The following is a 21,160-nucleotide window of genomic DNA, read 5'->3' as shown; positions in this document are numbered from 1 at the left end:
TTATTCAAAATGAAAGAAATTAAGCTTCACTTCTTAAAATTTGTGGACATATATTAAAACCACGAGAGTATAGCCAAAAGGTACTAATTTGAGGCTCTGCAAGTTTTACCTACTAATTCTATTATTAGAATTACTATTCTTGCCTATAGTCATTATCATGCTTATATTCTAATAGTGATGGTCTGTTTCCCTTATTTCTAAAGTAATTGCTATTTTAAGAAAGCCATCCGTCTCCATTTATATATTATTCAATTATTTATTTATACCAGAAATGACTCACACATATTTATATTTTATTATTGAGGTTATAATCATATACTATCTTACATATTTCACAAATTCTTCTAGTTTTGACTACTGGAGTTCTTTCAAATGGCTCCTGTGTCCTTTTGGCAAGCCCCCCGATTTTTTTTGAAGCATTGTATTACTTTTGGCACAAAAGGTGTCCAAGAATTATTTTTTCCTGCTCCTATTTTTAATTTTAACGTTTATTAATTTTTTGAGAGACAGAGCACAAGTGGGGGAGGGGCGGAGAGAAAGGGAGACAATCCGAAGCAGGCTCCAGGCTCTGAGCTGTCAGCTCATAACCCAACATGGGCCTCAAACCCAGGAACTGTGAGATCATGACCTGAGCCAAAGTCAGATGCTTACCTGGCTGAGCCACTCTGGTGCCCCTCCCTGCTCCTATTTTAAGATCAGCCAAGGAGATCTTTTATTTCAAAATGGTATTGAGAACCCTGGATCTGAGTGTGGGGTATACTTGTTGCTACTTTGATGTCCCTTCAAAGCCATCCCTCTGGACAGAGGTAAGGAATGTACATTTATATGCCAAGATGTAAAACAATTATATTTGTATCTATCTGGCTATTGGTAGGTATGTGCATGTATATGGTTTATATTTGTATAGTATATATACTCATATTGACATCTCAGACTCCAGTTTGGTACCAAATAGCTCATTCCAGAATTCTCTTTGTAACTATTTCTCTGAAAGTGAGAAAATGGACCCTCATCATCTATAATATAGGTGTTCAAACCTAGGTATGCAGTTTCATAATTTCTAATGTGTATCCTATAAGAAACAAATTTACCAGTGAGAATATGGGGTTTGTATTCTATAAAATTTTGACTGTATGTGAGGAATAGATTAAAAAAAATAATTGTAGGTCCCTAATTTGAATGGCTGGGTGCGTGGTGAGGCCACCGATAGAATGGAGAATTCACCATAGAAAAAAAAAACAATGATATAAGATGGAATTAACGTTAGATATATTTGGTCTTAACTGGCTACAGTTCATCCAAAAGGCATTTGGGAGGGTAGGTTTAAGGGCCAGAAAGAAGTCTCAATTAGAAATAAATATTTGAGTTGTGTCAAAGATATCCAAACACAGCATATAAAGTGAGAAAATAAAAGTATTAATAATTGAACACAATGAAAACATATGTATGCTCTGTGAAAATTTACTAGCTGTAGAATGGGGATAATAACTGCATCTCCTGAAATACACATTAAAAATTTATGGCATAATCCATATAAAAACTATTTGAAAAGTACCCAATAAATATTTTCTAATATATACATTTAATAAGCAACACTTGGATTCATTGTCCATGAATATGGCTTGTGTATAAACTGCTTATGTTTTCTTATATATTTAAATATTCAGAGGTTATGTTTATATTGGTGCTGTAACAAATTACCACAAACTTAGTGATTTAAAGCAACACAACTCTACTATATTAGAGTCCTGGAGGCCAAAGATCTGAAATGGATTGGCAGGGATCTATAATTTCTGTAAGATCTAGGGAATACTCATTTTCTTGTCTTTTTCCAACTTCTAGAATCGGCCCATGTTTCTTGCCTTGTGGCCTTGCAGCTCTCCGATCTTTTCTTCCATGGTCTTGTCTCTTTCTGATTATGGTACTGCTGCTTACCCCTTACAGTGACCCTTATGATGACATTAGGCCCATTTGTATAATAGAAGAAGCTATTTTAACACCTTCAGTTTATCCATATCTGCAAAATCCCTTTTGCCATATAAGATTATAGAGATTTCTGGGATTAGGATGTGGACAGCTTTGGGTGGGTGGAGGCATTATTTTACCTACCACAAGGGCATTAGAATTTGTAATATACCTAGGAGAAGGACCATGTGGGGAACACCGACACCCTGGGAAAGTTTTGCATGGGCCAGACAGTCATGTAGTGCCTAGCACTTCTGCCCACATTCCAAAGACCAGCACTCAGTCACATGTCTACATTTGACTGTAAGGCTAGGGAATTTAGACTAGCTATGTATTAAGCAGCAAGAACTATTGAGTTTGGTGAGCAGATATCTGATTTCTACCACTCAACATGTTTATAAATAAAAGAACACTTCAGCATCTTTTAAATTAATACTAGTTTAATCTAGTAAAAAATAGACTAATTGTAAATTGTATAGTTATGAGCTGAAGCAGTTAGCTGAAGGATAAATAGCTCTAAAGTCTCCATAAGATATAGGATATTTTTCCATTTACTATTATTTTCCAACTGGCATAAGCTTACCCAACAATTCAGACAGACTCTAATAAAGGAAATAATCAGCTTTTGGATGTGGGGGGATTTTATAGAATCAGATTTTAAAGAATATTTTCAAAAATATTCTATTAGATTTACATATTAGAGGACAATCTATGTGCTTGTTTAATATAGAAAAAAACACTACGTATTTAATTCAACTACACATTTAGTGAGAACCTTGTATTATAATTGTTGTTTCAGGAGAAATTTTTTCTATTCGTAGTCATGAAATGGACTAAAATTAATATTCATTTATAACCTAAGCTGGGAGGTTTTTCTGTCATCGTAAAAATCCATGATGATTAGGTATCCTAACATTCTCCAAATCTAAGACTATTTCTGTAGATCATTTCATAACAGCAATGGATCAAGGAGACATCCTAGAACTCATTAAACAATGGTTATCCTATCCCTAATAATTTTATAGGGCCCTTTGTAAATGATTTCCAGGGAAGAAAGCACATGGCTCTTTGACACTAATGCCTCCATTGTTCAGAGCTGTGGAACTGAACCTAAACAACTATCATGACACATTGTATTTGCTGTCAGTGTTGTGAATACGTTCTTAGAATCAACATTTTCAGAGGTTTAAATTCAAGAGAAGAACAGTCTGTTATCAGGCAGAATTAGGATACCATAGTCATATTTAAAAGTGTTAAGTAACAAATGTTTGTGACACCAATCTTTTCCCTGCTAATATAGCAACATCTGACAGTTTATTAAGAAGAAAACCAAGAAATCAACCCCAGTAGCATGCAGTGAATTAATGTGATATTTAAATGCATTACAGAATGATACTAATCCAATTATATGGAACAAAGTTTAAAAGAGAAAAATGACTGCCAGGATTGCCACAATGTGTGGAAGATAAGAGAAAATAGTCTTTAAAGAGCATTTCTCTTTGCAATGAATAGTCAAAGAAAAGAAAAAAAAATCCTGAAATGATCACATGAAAGCATAAGGTTTCCACTTTCCTCTGGTTTTGTAAAATAATCTTAAGGAACTTGTGAAAATTGTGATAATTTAGTAAGGTTATTTCAAGCATTGCTCCATGTTTTTCCTTCCATCTCTTTTATTTGCTTCTTCTCACTTATCATTTATATGCATAATTCTCCTCATATAGAATTTGTTTTCATTATACATGATACTGTAACAGTAAATATTTTCTCTCCTAATGTGTTACTGTGTGCCATTTTAAAATCACTATAATCGCAAGAAAATTTATGGGGCATTGTCTTTCATTCTAAAATTGTGAAATGTTCCATGATATGGGTCAAATTCATATTGTAATAATAAGAAAAAGAGGCCAAAAAGGCAATTCTGCTATTAGATTTCAAAACTGGGTTTAAAGTGTTTCATCAGCAGTGATAAACAATCTAGCAGTACTCTGGGCCTTGTATTTCACTATGAGATAAGAAATATAGATAAAACATCCTTTTCAAATTCTTGATGTTTTAGAAATCATTTAGAAAGAGTGCATTGTTTTGCTTATTTATGGATACATACCCAAGCAACATTTTAGGTAATTAAACAGATTTTTCACCAACAAAGTCACAGCCTCAGTAAATTCAAAATTTAACACCCCATACTGTGTGGAAATGAGAGGATCAACTTAGATAGATGTCTACATATGGTCAAAATCTATTTTCTGATGTTTTGCACTATTCTTCATTTGCACTGTTAGCAACATCCCAAGCAGGAAATTCTGATGTGGGTGTTAAGTAATTGATACTAAACGGAAAGGGTTGTCTGGGCTATAAGAACTCTAAATTAGAAGACGCAGATGATGTGATAGAATATGTGGTCAACATCAGTAATGGGGAATATTCATGAAATTCCAAGCAAAAATTTGGCAGATACGCCTGTTCTGGCATTAGAATATGAATGCCGCTTGTCAGATACGTAGTTCAGCAAACCATCCTGTCTCTATGGAATAAATACACCTGAGTGGGGGAAAAATGGTTCTACTCACACTGTGACCTTCAGCAAATTGCTTAACTTCTTCAGTTCTTCTAATAATCCACACAAAGTTCCTACTACTGTCCTTGGTTCATAGTTATTTAGAACATGTATTATTTTTATGCTTATACTTCTCTGTTGGATATACCATGCTTGTTTCATTCACTACCAAAATTGGTTGCCGGAGGGAGTACCATGAGGCACCCAAACCTAAGACTTGATTGACAAACACATTCTACACTAGTGCTATTGTGTAATAGCAGCCCTACCTTCTCCCCATGTTTAGGATCAGTTATATCTAATATAGCAATTTCTCTTCCTGCCTGCTTGCCTTTTGACACAAGGATCCCAAGGTAAGCTAAGATCACACATACCTTAAAATGTAATCACACTCTTTCTGTAACCTCTAGCAGAATTATTCCCACTCCGGGAAACAGGTCTCTAGCCCCACAGAGTTCTAAATTGTTGGAATAGAAAGTACAAATTCCTCAAGTAAATCACTAGGAGTGAGAACAAAGGGACCCCTTGTACTTCTGCCCCTTGCTTCCTAGATGTATGTATTCTCCTTACTTGGAGCATAGTGCCATACAAATAACTCTTCATGGAGGATTCACTTCATCTTGGTCAAATATCATTTCTGAGATGACATTTCAGATGTGCCTTCAGCAGGGCATTCCTATACTAAACCATAATCATGGTACCTACTCTCTTACCTCTTTTCTGCTGAAAGCTGGTCTGACCTGAAGCTAAATGAATTCTGTGTCAGTGGATCAAATAATAAGTTCTCAGATACTGGTGCTGGCTGGATAAAACCCTGAAGGCAGAAAAGAAAGCTTATACCCAAAATATCTATCTACTTTCTTAGAATAAATTGTGGTCCTTCCAAGGAAGAAAAAGATCAATGTTCTTTATTTGCCACCAAAAGTTGCATTCTTTCCTTGAGAAATCATGCGGTATTAGAGACTCAGCAATGGTCTGTTATTGATAGGATGGTCATTCAGTACTGGCAGTAGACACATCATTTGTTGTCCATGTAGAGCTTCCATCCCTGCCACCATGGCCAATTCTTTCATGTGCCCATCTTGTCAACATTTAGGTGTCTGATTACAAAGACTGATGGAGTGATTGTGTGCTTGGTTGTTGAAGTCTCCTTTAAAGGTCTTTATAATGTAATATGAAGGTCTTCATACTTTGTACCTACTCCCAAATATTTAGCAATATCTTTCTATTCTAGACCTTGATGACTATTTCCTCCTAGGCCTCTGACCATCATCAGCAAAGTGTGTCGGTGAGGGAGGGGGTGTCCGAGGGGTGTGTGTGTGTCGGTGAGGGAGGGGGTGTCCGAGGGGTGTGTGTGTGTCGGTGAGGGAGGGAGTGTCCGAGGGGTGTGTGTGTGTCGGTGAGGGAGGGAGTGTCCGAGGGGTGTGTGTGTGTCGGTGAGGGAGGGGGTGTCCGAGGGGTGTGTGTGTGTCGGTGCGGGGGGGGGGGGGGCGTGTGTCGATGCGGGGGGATGTCGGAGCGGGGGGGGTGTCGGAGCTGGGGGGGGGGGTGTCGGAGCTGGGGGGGGTGTCGGAGCTGGGGGGGGTGTCGGAGCTGGGGGGGGTGCGCGTGGAGGTGCGCGTGGAGGTGCGCGTGGAGGTGCGCGTGGAGGTGCGGGAGGGGGTGGGTACGCGTGGAGGTGCGGTGTGTGTGTGTGTGTGTGTGTGTGTGTAGGTGCGTGGGGGGGGGGTTGTGTGCATGCCGGTGCGGGGGGGTGTGCATGGAGGTGGGGGGGGTGCGTGCGTGGTGTGTGGACAGTGCGTGGGGGATTAGGTGACTGGCGGATGTAGGTTTGGGTTTCTGTATATGTGTGGGGGTATGTATATGGGGTGTATATGTGTGTGGGGGTGTATGTGTATATATGTATTATATGTGTGTATGTATTATATGTGTGTATGTATTATGTGTTATGCGTGTGTGTGCATATATATTTATGTGTGTCTATGTATGTTTGTGTGTGTGTACTATATATAGGTTACGTCAGATTTCCTTTTTTAACACGTAACAATAACCAAATACATTGCATGAAGTTCTGTTCATTAGGGCTATCCTTTTTTATCATCTTCCCCGACCATCCCCAAGTTGAGCTAGACTTCAGCTGTCATCATATATTCATCTTGAACTCACATAACAAAGTCACCTTACAAGTCATAATAGCAAGAGTGGTAAGATATAATGCTAAAAGATAAGCATCGGTGCAACAGTTGTGATGACTTAGTAGTTGGGGCTACCTACCCATGCATATTGTTTTTGCTATTTGGGTTTACTCATGCCAAATACTGGATATAGAACTTCTATTTTACGATTAACCATTTCTGGACCCCTCCAACGTTATGACTATGTATATTTGAGAGAGCCCATTTCATGAAGGGTAGTTGTGGAAGCATGGTCACTTACCCTAGAAGCACACGAAGGTAGAATGACCTTTTAAAACCCCAGATTCGGCAGCACATTTTCCCACTGAAGCTTGTCAAATTTTCAGAAAGTATCACTTTCTCACCATTGCTAGCTTGTATCTGCCACAGTGCTCTTTAACCCTGAGCTCCACTCACTGCTGGAAGCCTTTTGTACCATGAAGCATGATTTGGAGCAATTTCCCCAGTTTGGAATATACTGCTTCAAAACACAAAGAGGTCTTTCTGGTATTGTGCTTCCTTCCTCACGGTGGGAAGTACAAGACTAAACATTTGTCTTTTACTTCATATGGAATATCCTGACAGGCCAACCACCTGTACTCCTAAATATTTGACAGATGTATCAAACTAGAAACTTCATAGACTTTACCTCCCAGTGTTAGGAGTACATACATGTTAACAAGACTTCCAATGTGTTGGTCATCTATGTGTGAGCAATGTGCTTTTGCTCATCTGGACTAATTAGGATGATATTCTCATAGATGCTGAAAGATGTGAAGAAAATCAGGTTTATTCATGCTATATTATGTTATTGGGCAGGGGAACAAAGATAGTCCTTAGAGAGGGGTGAAGTATCTGTAGTGACTTCCATGTCAATTTGTTCTGGTTCTAATCCTGTATTCTTTAGGAAGTAGAAAGCAATGCATTTCTCAAATCGGTGGCAGCATCAGTGTACCGGAGACTATGTTAATCTGCCGGTATTGCAGTCCCAATTAAAACTATGAGTTAATTGAGTTTGGGGTCGTCTCCTGCTATTCTCTACTATCCACTTTTGTACAGGGTCACACTTATGAAGGTGGGAGGGGGCAGTTTCAGAGACTCACACTTGTTTTTTCCCATTATGATTATTCTTAGTTCACACACTGAGAACCTAACGTAGAGTTTTACTAAATACCATGTACGTCTATTCCAGTTATATATTCAGAGACCAGGGAGATAACCACTAGGTAGATCCACGAACCCACACCCATTTAATTATCTAGCCTCCATATGGCCCCAATCACAAAGGAAGCCATGAGAATGCTTTGAGTTTCTGGGAGTCCATGTCAAGTTTAACTGTGTTTCCAACAATCCTCACAATAGCAATCATAAATGTACAGTTGTGAAAGCAAATACCATAGTTTTTTTGGGGGAAGGACTGAGACAGTCACCACCATGTATGGTAACCATGGTGTTGCAGAGTCCTTTCTCCTCAGAATCAAGCCTATCCAATAGTCAATGAGCTCTAGTCTAATCTGACTCAGGTCTAGAAGCTGTAAGGAACAGTGACTTCACTGAAGCAAGTTCTAGTAACCTCTTGATTGCCCATCCTTGGTTTATTTTGAGGGTATAAATTGAGTAGTACTCTTTTTGGCTGCTCATCTATCTTTGCTATTGTTTTGACTAATATTCTATTGAGTTGCTGATGCACTGCATCTTCTTGACTTCAGCAAGGAGATTTATATATATATATAAACTATATATTTCTACATACATAAAAATTTATACAGGTATATTTTAAACTTGTTTTCTTTCTACGGGGACTCTGTTGAAAGCTCATGGCTAGGTGTTGACAAAACTTATCTCTTTAATCTTATGGAAACTGTGTATAAAATGATTTACTTCCAGCTGCTATGTGCTCACCAATCTAGACTCATGCTTAGCACTGACCTTATATGATTATTTTTCTTAGTCCATCCTGTCAATTCTTACTACATTCTACAATCCAGTCTTCTATGATCAATGGAAATAATGAGTTGTTATCTATATACGTTGGAGACAATGTTGGTCATGTTTCCATTGCCTTGGAAGGATAGAAAATTTTAGTCACTTAAGCTATACTGTGTAAGATAGCTCCACTTTGCATCTGCATTATATCAAAATTATTTTGTAGATAATATTCTCACAAACATTTTAAGTCACCAAGTATCTTGTTATCCCTTATAGTGTGTTTTGTAAGTTCATTAAATCACTTGACATCCATATATTTAGTTGCAATGTCTCTCAGACGATTCCATGATCCAAAAATGGACCATATTCCTGAACTATTCCCAACCACAACTATTAACCTATAAAAATTAATGAAGTATTCTAGAAGTCCTCTGAAAATACTTCTTATAATTATATATAAATACATATGCATACACCTACATATGTACATACCCACGTATATATACATATAATATTTTACATATGTTTATATTTATTGTTTTCTACTAGAAAGTTTAATCCTGTCTTGTCTTACAAAAACTCTAGAAGCTTGATCTGGATCTTAAAACATTTAGATTATTCCTATTAGTAATCTTAATCACAACGTATTTGATCCTAAAAAGAAATTTACAAGGTGCTTTAATCTGACAGTTTAGCATTGGAAGATACTGAGAAAGTAGAGACAAAAACCATTTCACCAACCAAAAGAGACTTTTTGTTTGATCTAATTCATCATGGGTATTCAAGAGGAAAATGAATAAAACCATTTTATTACATAAATTGGAATTACTTAAATTAGAAACTCCTCAAATACATTCCAACACAGATGGTAAGGCAGTTACCAATATTGTCCCACTAATTTCCACAGAATTTTCATTTACTTACAAATGCCTTTAATAAAAGCAACTGAAATTAAATCTGTAGTAATAATCTCTAGACCCCATATATTATAGTTGCACATTTCCTATGAGAACTTGATTAATTACCTATACTTCCTTTAAATTTCAAATTCTTTCTTTGTACTGGTTTCTTCACTTAACCTCTATTCTACCTCTTTGAAAAAACCACCAAATTCCCCACCTTTTCACAGCAAACCTAGAACTAATTATAAGCAGCATTTATTTCCTTTCATTTACTCACTGTTCAACCCTTGCAAATGTGGTTTTTATACCAGTACTAAAAGAGAAGCTTCATTATGGCAACTCTGTAGTTTACCCATCTAAATATCATAGTTAGACTTCAAGTTTATTATAGCTCACAAAGTGCTTTCCCAAACAAACCCCTGCAACTATTCTTTCCCAATATTTTTCACTTAAAAAAATAATGGTAGCATCAACATCTGCCAAATGTTTAGGTTCAACTATTAGATCCATCTTTGATTTATCCTCTTCTCCTTTTTCACGCTCATTATCAGTGTCATGATTATTCCTTATTCTAGATAATTTCAACAATCCTGTGTATTCACTTCCTATTACTATTGTAACAAGTTGCCACAAAACTGCACGTATTTCTTACCTTACAGTTTGGAGGTTAGAAGTATGAAATGGATCCCCCTGGGTTAAAACAAGGTGTTGGCAGGACCACATACGTTTTTGGAGACTCTAAGGGAGACTCAGCATTCTTGTTTTTTTCCAGCTTTTAGAGACTGCCAACATTACTTGGCTCAGTCACACATTTAATCTTCAAAGCCAACAATGGAACGCTTCTCATACTGCAGCGCTTTCTTTTGCGCCCTCTCTCCCATTTTTAAAGGACTTCGTGATTACATTGAAACCACCTGGATAATCCAGCATGCTGCTTCTATTTTAAGATCAGTTGATTAACAATCTTAATTCCATCTGCTACTTTAATTTCCTTTGCCATGCAAACTAATAACCCACAGGTTCTGGGGATTAGGATGTGGAGGTTCTATTATTCTACCTACCACATCCTGCAATAAACATTGACATATACTCTAATTAATAGACTGAAAACAACTATTTTCTAAACATTTGCTGTAGCGGATGTATTAGCGCTCTGCCCAGATTCCCTTTACTGGTTATACATCCCAATCTAGGAGTGGGGGCAGCCTACAACCAATAACTGGCCAAAGGACTCATAGTAGAGGACAGACTGTTGAAATTCGTGCTCTCAGCTGCTCATAGAGCTGCGCTGACGCTAGTCTCATTTTCTGCATTAACTGCATCCTCCCTTAGCTTTTTCTTAAGTCTCATCCTCATTCCTTCACTTCTAATTTCCTATGCCTTCTCCCAAGAAATCACTAGAATAGAAATCCCAGGATCTCAAGTTGTGGTCTTAAAGTAGCCTTCCTAAGACATTTACTAATGCTGAGATGATTGAACATTTTTGTGACAGATATGACTGGTGAAGTGTTCATTTAAGATTAAGACTTAAGTGTTACTTGGCCATCTGTGTTTCTCCTTCAGCAAATTACTTAGCTCCTTTGATCAACCGATTTATTAAAGTTTTCCTTATTAACTAGTAACATATTTATGTTAAAGATACATGTTTTTTAGTAATAAAGAACTGCAAAAATATTTTTCATTTATGAATAACTTTTCAATGTTTACTTAGGTGATAGTCTTTTAACAAAAGTAATTAAAAGTAAGAATAAGACTGCATTGTATTATTTTAGCTAATAGTCATCTGTCTTAGTGATTTTTTCGGTAAATTTATTGTAGGAATATTTTTTGTATTTTTAAGGATATACATTATATAATCTGTGAAACAATTTTATTTTTATTTTTCCAATCTTAATGTGTTTGTTTACTTTTCTTGCCTAATTGCCCTGGATAGAGCTTGCTGTACAATGATGAGTATAAATGGCAAGAGTGGATGTCCTTAACTTGTTCCTGATCTTAGAGTAAAAGCATTCATTGTTTCTAACTTAAATATGACATTAACTGTAGGTTTTTTATTTATGCCCTTTATCAGGTTGAGAAAGTTACCTACTATTAATTGTTTTGTTTTGTTTTTATTATAAAAGAGTGTCAGATTTTGTCAAATACTTTTTCTGTATCTTTTGAAATGATCATATGATTTTGTCTTTTATTCTATAGATGTAGTGTATTACATGAATTTACTTTGAATGTTAATCCAACTCTCATTTTCTGGGATATATTTCACTTGGTCATGGTATAGTGCTTATTTTTTATTGTTGTTGTTGTTGATGGGTATGATTTGCTAGTATCTTGTTCATAAATTTTGTATCTATATTCATAAAAACAAATTAAATAGTAGTCACAATTTTCTTGTGACATCTTTGTCTGGTTTTGATATCAAGGTATCATGGCATTAGTTAGAAAATGTTCTCTCTTATCCTTTTAGAAGACCCTGTGAAAAATTGGTATGGTTTATTTTTTCTATTTAGTAGGCTACACCAGTAAAGCTTTCTGAGCATTAGTTTGTGGAAAAAAAGTTTTTTAAATAACTAATTTAATTGCTTTACTTACTATTGGCCTATTGGCATTTTATATTTATCCCAGAGTTGTTTTTGGTAGCTGGTATCTTTCTAAGAATTTGTCTTTCAATAGTTTTACTATGATGTATCTGTGTGTGAATATATTTTTGTTTATACTATTTGGACTTTGTTGAACTTTGGGATATATAGATCAATATTTATCATCAAATTTGTGAAGTATTCAGGTACTGTTTTTTCAAGAATTTTTTCTCCTTCTTTACCTCTTCTGTTATTCATATTATGTGTTTTATTTTATTTTTTTAATGTTTTTTTTTTAAATTTTATTCTTGAGAGAGAGAGAAAGAGTGCGAGTGGGGGAGAGGCAGAGAGAGAGGGAGACACAGGATCCAAAGCAGGTTCCAGGCTCTGAGCTGTCCACACAGAGCCTGATGCGGGGCTCAAACTCACGGAATGTGAGATAATTACCTGAGCCAAAGTCGTACACTCAAACAGCTAAGCCACCCAGGGTCCCCTCATATTACATGTATTTTAAATTGGTTAATATTTTGCATACTTCTCTGCAAATCTGTTCATTTTTCTTTATTCTTACACTCGTTCTTTGGATTGCATAATTTCTATTGATCAGTCTTCACATTTGCTGATTTTTTCTTCTGCTACTTCCTATCTACTGTTGAGATCCTCTCATGAATTTTCATTGAGTTATTGTACTTTTAACTTGAGTTTTCACTTGGTTATTTTAACTTAAAAAAATATTTATGTATTTATTTTTGAGACAGAGAGAGCACAAGTGGGGTAGGGACAGAGAGAGAGAGGGAGACAGAGAATCCGAAGCAGGCTCCAGGCTCTGAGCAGTCAGCACAGAGCCCCAGGTGGGGCTCGTACCCATGAACAATGAGATCATGACCTGAATCGAAGTTGGACCTTAACCGACTGAGCCACCCAAGTGCCCCAAGTTTTCACTTGGTTATTTAAAAAAAATGTGGATCTCTTTAAAGAGGAGTTAAGATGGTGGTGAAGTAGAGAAACCTGGGCTTTCCTAGTACTTCAAACACAGTTGTATTGAGGTCAGATCACTTGGAAATCAATTTGCAGACTGGCAGAAAGATCTCCATGGTTGGAGGAAGATGTTGGCAGATATAAGGTGCATGAGACTGAATTGGGGGACAGAAAAAAATGGCAGTCCTGTGAAGGGGTGAGTACCCTTTCTGTAGAGAGACAAAAGGAAGGAAAGACAGAGGGATTGACAGAGTGTAGCGTCAGTTTGCACAAAAGGAAAACCTGTCTGGACCACAGACTGGGATTGTTGCAAGTTTTTTGTTTTTCTTTTTCTTTTCTTTTTAAATTTTTTTTAACATAATATTTTTTTGAGAGACAGAGCATGAGCAGGAGTGGGGCAGAGAGAGAGGGAAACACAGAATCCCAAACAAGCTTCAGGCTCTGACCTGTCACCACAGAGTCTGATGTGGGGTTTTAACCCACAAATGCAAGATCATGACCCGAGCCAAAGTCAGATGCTCAACTGACTGAGCCACCCAGTTGCACCTGTTTTTGTTTGTTTGTTTGTATGTTTGTTTGTTTGTTTGTTTCAAACAGCATTCAGGGCTCACACTCTGAGGTTTTGGGGGGGTGTGACTTTCTCTGGAGCAGAGCTGTGGCATGTGCTCCTGGGGAGGAAGGAGCTGGCCCGGAGTGCATACCATGGTGTAGAGACCCCAGGGCACATTGGGAGAAATCATTCTCCTTCCTGAAGTAGTTTTAGAAGAGGGTATTTTCCTTGCCTCCCCAAGGACAAAACACCATGTAGACACCAGCAAAAGGACTTTCATCAGCAGGGGACAGGGCACACCCAGAGGGAATATAGCCTTTTCTGCTTTTAACAGTGCTACACCATTGATTCTCTGCACTGAGCAGGCATGGAACTGTTTTTCAGGAACAAAGGACTTCAGACACAGTGTGGAGAGGCTCTACTCCAGAGAAGGGGGATGAGTGTGCAAGGTGCTGGGTCCTTTAGGACTTCGAGTGTTGAGTCCCAGCCTGGTGCCAAATTAAAAAAATTCAAGAGAGTTGTGTCACAGGGCAAGACAATTGTCCTCGCTATTCTGTGAACAGCAGAGGGTCTGAGATCCTTTGTCCTGGGACAAGAGATTGGGGTTGCGCTATTTTCCCCCAACACCAAGACAGTGAGATTTTAGAGAGCAACACACTGCCTTCCCAGTGAAGGCAGGACCTGTTCACACCAAACCCTGCCCACCATGTGCCTGGCAACTGCTTACTTACCAGGGCAAGACTGACTCTGACCCAAAGCGGCAGGCTTCTCCTCCAGAAGACCAGGACAGCCAGCCTCCTCATGCACCAAGTGCACTAAAAATTGAATGCCTCAAAATGACACCTACAGCTCTGGTGGAACTGGATCAAGCTTAACTTTTTGATTTTTGTTGTTGTTGTTGTTTTCTGTCTTTTGGAATCAGACTCATAGTTTTGTTTGTTTTCATTTCCTTTTCTCTCTCCCTCTAGGATCAGGCTTCTTTATTTTTTTGTTTTTTCTTTCTTTTTTCTTTTCTTCTTCTTTTTTTTTTCCTTTTTCTTTGTAATCAGCCTTATAGTTTTTTGATTGACTGTTTAGGTTTCTTTGTTCCCTTTCCTTTTCTCTTTATTTGGAATCAGGTTTTTGTTCTTCCTTTTTCCCATGCTTGTTTTAACAACAACAACAACAACAACAACAACATCAAAATTGAAGTACACCTAATTAAAGTTCCAGGCACTTGCTAGCACTCTCCACTGCAAGCAAGGAGGAGATCTGCAGAAGACTGACCAGTGGGAAAGAGCATCCAAAAGACAACATCAGAGTGCACACAGCATACACCAGAAACACTTTCTGAAGTACCAAGCTCTGGACAGTGCATGACTCCTTCTTAATAGAGTAGCAGTCTCAGGTCCAGGAAACATAACAAGATTTTAAAATACATTAAAGACAGAAACTTAGCCAAAATGACAAGTTGGAGGAATTCTCCCCAAAGGAAAGGTCAAGGAGAAATTACAACAAGGGACTTGCTCAAACAAGATATAAACAATATATTTGAACAAATATTTAGAAAAATTCTCATAAGACTAGTAACTGGGCTTGAAAAAAAAGCATAGAAGACACTAGAGAAACTCTATCCGCAGAGACCAAAGACCTAAAAATTAGGCTGAAATTAAAAAATGCTCTGAGATGCAAAACTGACTGGATACGGTCACAATGAGGATTAAAAAGGTAATAGTAGATAAAATTGTGGAAGATAATGAAGCTAAAAAGAAGAGTAAAAGAAAACTATTAGATCATGAGGGGAGACTTAGAGAACTTAGTGATTCCATAAAATGAAAGAACATCCATATCAAGGGAATCCCAGAAGAAGTAAAGTGGGAAAAGGGGGCAGAAGGTTTATTTGAACAAATTATAGCTGAGAACTTGCCTAATCTTGAGAAGGAAACATGCACTCAAGTCCAAAGGGTACAGAGAACTGCTCTCAAATCAATAAACATAGGTGAACACAACATATCATAGTGAAACTGAAAAGTCAGAGTAGCCATACTTAGACAAACTAGATCAAAGACTGTAACAAGAGGTGAAGATGGGCATTATATCATAATGAAGGGGTCTATGCATCAGGAAGATCTAATAATTGTAAATATTTATGCCCCCAACCTTAAGGAAACCAAATATATAAATCATTTAGTAACAAACATACAAAACTCATTAACAATAATACTATAATAATAGAGGTCTTTAATAATCCACTAACAGTAGTGGGCAGGTCATCTAAGCAGAAGATCAACAAGGCTTTGGATGATGCACTGGACTGGTTGGGCTTTTTTAAAAAAAATATTTATTCATTTTTGAGAGAGAGAGAAAGAAAGACAGCACACAACAGGGGAAGGGCAGACAGAAAGGGAGACAGAGGATCTGAAGTGTGCTCTGTGCTGACAGCCAAGAGCCCAATGTGGGGGTTGATCTCATGAACTGTGAGATGATGACCTAAGCTGAAGTTGGATGCTTAACAGACTGAGAAACCTAGGCACCACTGGACTGGTTGGACTTAACAGATATATTCAGAACATTTCATCCTAAAACAGCAGAATACACATTCTTCTTGAGTGTACATGGAATATTCTCCAGAATAGATCACATATTCAGCCCTCAACACGTACAAAAACATTGAGATCAAAAATCAGTCCTCAACAGGTACAAAAACACTGAGATCATAGCATGCATAGTTTCAGATCACAACACTATGAAACTTGAAATCATCCACATTAAAAATTTGGAAAGCCCTCAGCTACATGGAGGTTAAAGACATCCTACTAAATTTTGAATGGGCTAACAAGGAAATTAAAGAAGAAATAAAAAAAAATACATAGAAACCAATAAAATGAAAACATTACAGTGTAAACCCTTTCGGGTCAGCAAAGACAGTGCTAAGAGGAAAGCATATTGCAGACCTACCTTAAGAAGCAAGAAAGTTACTAATAAACAATAACCTTACACCTAAAAATAAAGCCTAAAGCCAGCAGAAGAAGGGAAACAATGAATATTAGAGCAGAAATAAATGATAGAGAAACAAATAAGCAAACAAAAAAGAGTAGAACAGATCAATGAAACTAAGAGCTGGTTCTTTGAAAGAATAAACAAAATTGATAAAGTCTCTAGCCAGGCTTATCAAAAAGAAAAGAGAAAGAACCCAAATAGATCAAATTGCAAGTGAAAGAGGAGAGATCAACCAACACCACTGAAATATAAACAATTACAAGAGAATATTATGAAAAATTATATGCCAACAAACTGGACAATCTGTAAGAAACAAATTCCTAGAAACTCACACACTAAGAAAACTGAAACAGGTAAAAATAGAAAATTTGAACTGGACCATAACCAGCGAAGAAATTGCATCAGCTATTAAAAATCTACCAACAAATAAGAGTCCTGGCCCAGATGGCTTCCCAGGGTAATTCTACCAGATATTTAAAGGTGTAAATACTTATTCTTCTCAAGCTGTTCCAAAAAAATAAAAATGCAAGGAAAGGTTCCAAACTTATTCTATAAAGCCAGGATTACCTTGATTCCAAAACGAGACAAAGACCCACTGAAAAGAAGAACTACAGGACAATATCCTTGATGAAACTAGGTGCAAAAATTCTCAAAAGCATAGTTGCAAATCGATTCCAAAATTACATTAAAAGAATTATTCAACAGACCAATTTCCCTGATGAACATGGATGCAAAGATTCTCAACAAGATACTAGCCAACTAGTACTTGAAGAAATAATAGCTGAGAACTTCCTGGATCTGGGGAAGGAAAAAGACATTGAAATCCAAGAGGCACAGAGAACTCCCTTCAAACGTAACTTGAATCGATCTTCTGCATGACATATCATAGTGAAACTGGCAAAATACAAGGATAAAGAGAAAATTCTGAAAGCAGCTAGAGATAAACGTGCTCTAACATATAAAGGGAGACCTATAAGACTCATGACCAATCTCTCTACTGAAACTTGGCAGGCCAGAAAGGAATGACAGGAGATCTTTAATGTGATGAACAGAAAAAATATGCAGCCGAGAATCCTTTATCCAGCAAGTCTGTCATTTAGAATCGAAGGAGAGATAAAGGTCTTCCCAAACAAACAAAAACTGAAGGAATTCATCGCCACTAAACCAGCCCTACAAGAGATCCTAAGGGGGATCCTGTGAGACAAAGTACCAGAGACATCGCTACAAGCATGAAACCTACGGACATCACAATGACTCTAAACCCATATCTTTCTATAATAACACTGAATGTAAATAGACTAAATGCGCCAACCAAAAGACATAGGGTATCATAATGGATAAAAAAAAAAAAAAAACAAAAAAAAACAAAAAAACAAGACATCTATTTGCTGTCTACAAGAGACTCATTTTAGACCTGAGGACAGCTTCAGATTGAGAGTGAGGGGATGGAGAACTATTTATCATGCTCCTGGAAGTCAAAAGAAAGCTGGGGTAGCCATACTTATATCAGACAAACTAGACTTTAAATTAAAGGCTGTCACAAGAGATGAAGAAGGGCATTATATAATAATCACAGGGTCTATCCATCAGGAAGAGCTAACAATTATAAATGTCTATATGCCGAATACAGGAGCCTCCAGATATATAAAACAATTACTCACAAACATAAGCAACCTTATTGATGAGAATGTGGTAATTGCAGGGGACTTTAACACCCCACTTACAGAAATGGATAGATCATCTAGACACACGGTCAATAAAGAAACAAGGGCCCTGAATGATACATTGGATCAGATGGACTTGACAGATATATTTAGAACTCTGCATCCCAAAGCAACAGAATATACTTTCTTCTCGAGTGCACATGGAACATTCTCCAAGATAGATCACATACTGGGTCACAAAACAGCCCTTCATAAGTATACAAGAATTAAAATCATACCATGCATACTTTCAGACCACAATGCTATGAAGCTTGAAATCAACCACATGAAAAAGTCTGGAAAACCTCCAAAAGCATGGAGGTTAAAGAACACCCAACCAAAGAATGAATGGGTCAACCAGGCAATTAGATAAGAAATTTAAAAATATATGGAAACAAATGAAAATGAAAATACAACAATCCAAATGCTTTGGGATGCAGCGAAGGCAGTCCTGAGAGGAAAATACATTGCAATCCAGGCCTATCTCAAGAAACAAGAAAAATCCCAAATACAAAATCTAACAGCACACCTAAAGGAAATAGAAGCAGAACAGCAAAGACAGCCTAAACCCAGCAGAAGAAGAGAAATAATAAAGATAGAGCAGAAATAAACAATATAGAATCTAAAAAAACTGTAGAGCAGATCAATGAAACCAAGAGTTGGTTTTTTGAAAAAATAAACAAAATTGATAAACCTCTAGCCAGGCTTCTCAAAAAGAAAAGGGAGATGACCCAAATAGATAAAATCATGAATGAAAATGGAATGATTACAACCAATCCCTCAGAGATACAAGCAATTATCAGGGAATACTATGAAAAATTATATGCCAACAAACTGGACAACCTGGAAGAAATGGACAAATTCCTAAACACCCACACGCTTCCAAAACTCAATCAGGAGGAAATAGAAAGCTTGTACAGACCCATAACCAGCGAAGAAATTGAATTGGTTATCAAAAATCTCCCAACAAATAGGAGTCCAGGACCAGATGGCTTCCCAGGGGAGTTCTACCAGACGTTTAAAGCAGAGATAATACCTATCCTTCTCAAGCTATTCCAAGAAATAGAAAGGGAAGGAAAACTTCCAGACTCATTCTATGAAGCCAGTATTACTTTGATTCCTAAACCAGACAGAGACCCAGTAAAAAAAGAGAACTACAGGCCAATATCCCTGATGAATATGGATGCAAAAATTCTCAATAAGATACTAGCAAATTGAATTCAACAGCACATAAAAGGAATTATTCACCATGATCAAGTGGGATTCATTCCTGGGATGCAGGGCTGGTTCAACATTCACAAATCAATCAACGTGATACATCACATTAATAAAAGAAAAGATAAGAACCATATGATCCTGTCAATCGATGCAGAAAAGGCCTTTGATGAAATTCAGCACCGTTTCTTAATAAAAACCCTTGAGAAAGTCGTGATAGAAGGAACATACTTAAAGATCATAAAAGCCATTTATGAAAAACCCACAGCTAACATCATCCTCAACGGGGAAAAACTGAGAGCTTTTTCCCTGAGATCAGGAACACGACAGGGATGCCCACTCTCACCGCTGTTGTTTAACATAGTGTTGGAAGTTCTAGCATCAGCAATCAGACAACAAAAGGAAATCAAAGGCATCAAAATTGGCAAAGATGAAGTCAAGCTTTCACTTTTTGCAGATGACATGATACTACACATGGAAAATCCGATAGACTCCACCAAAAGTCTGCTAGAACTGATACATGAATTCAGCAAATTTGCAGGATACAAAATCAATGTACAGAAATCAGTTGCATTCTTATACACTAACAATGAAGCAACAGAAAGACAAATAAAGAAACTGATCCCTTTCACAATTGCACCAAGAAGCATAAAATACCTAGGAATAAATCTAACCAAAGATGTAAAAGATCTGTATGCTGAAAACTATAGAAAGCTTATGCAGGTAATTGAAGAAGATATAAAGAAATGGAAAGACATTCCGTGCTCATGGATTGGAAGAATAAATATTGTCAAAATGTCAATACTACCCAAAGCTATCTACACATTCAATGCAATCCCAATCAAAATTGCACCAGCATTCTTCTCGAAGCTAGAACAAGCAATCCTAAAATTCATATGGAACCACAAAAGGCCCCGAATAGCCAAAGTAATTTTGAAGAAGAAGACCAAAGCGGGAGGCATCACAATCCCAGACTTTAGCCTCTACTACAAAACTGTCATCCTCCAGACAGCATGGTATTGGCATGAAAACAGACACATAGACCAATGGAATAGAATAGAAACCCCAGAACTAGACCCACAAATGTATGGCCAACTAATCTTTGACAAAGCAGGAAAGAATATCCAATGGAAAAAAGACAGTCTCTTTAACAAATGGTGCTGGGAGAAGTGGACAGCAACATGCAGAAGGTTGAAACTAGACCACTTTTTCACACCATTCACAAAAATAAACTCAAAATGGATAAAGGACCTGAATGTGAGACAGGAAACCATCAAAACCCTAGAGGAGAAAGCAGGAAAAGACCTCTCTGACCTCAGCCGTAGCAATCTCTTACTCGACACATCCCCAAAGGCAAGGGAATTAAAAGCAAATATGAACTACTGGGACCTCATGAAGATAAAAAGCTTCTGCACAGCAAAGGAAACAACCAACAAAACTAAAAGGCAACCAACGGAATGGGAAAAGATATTTGCCAATGACATATTGGACAAAGGGCTAGTATCCAAAATCTATAAAGAGCTCACCAAACTCCACACCCGAAAAACAAATAACCCAGTGAAGAAATGGGCAGAAAACATGAATAGACACTTCTCTAAAGAAGACATCCGGATGGCCAACAGGCACATGAAA

At 37.3% G+C, this 21,160-nt stretch overlaps 1 pseudogene; it reads left to right on the top strand.

The window, feature by feature from the left end:
* Positions 1-6,022: 6,022 nt before the first annotated feature.
* The window catches only part of LOC102959997, a 57,599-nt pseudogene continuing 42,461 nt past the window's right edge, over positions 6,023-21,160 (top strand).

Source organism: Panthera tigris, chromosome B1 (genome assembly GCF_018350195.1).
Source record: "Panthera tigris isolate Pti1 chromosome B1, P.tigris_Pti1_mat1.1, whole genome shotgun sequence".
Classification (NCBI taxonomy): Eukaryota; Metazoa; Chordata; class Mammalia; order Carnivora; family Felidae; genus Panthera; species Panthera tigris.
The sequence above is the reverse complement of the archived record's forward strand: the minus strand, read 5'-3'. Positions and strand labels throughout refer to the sequence as shown.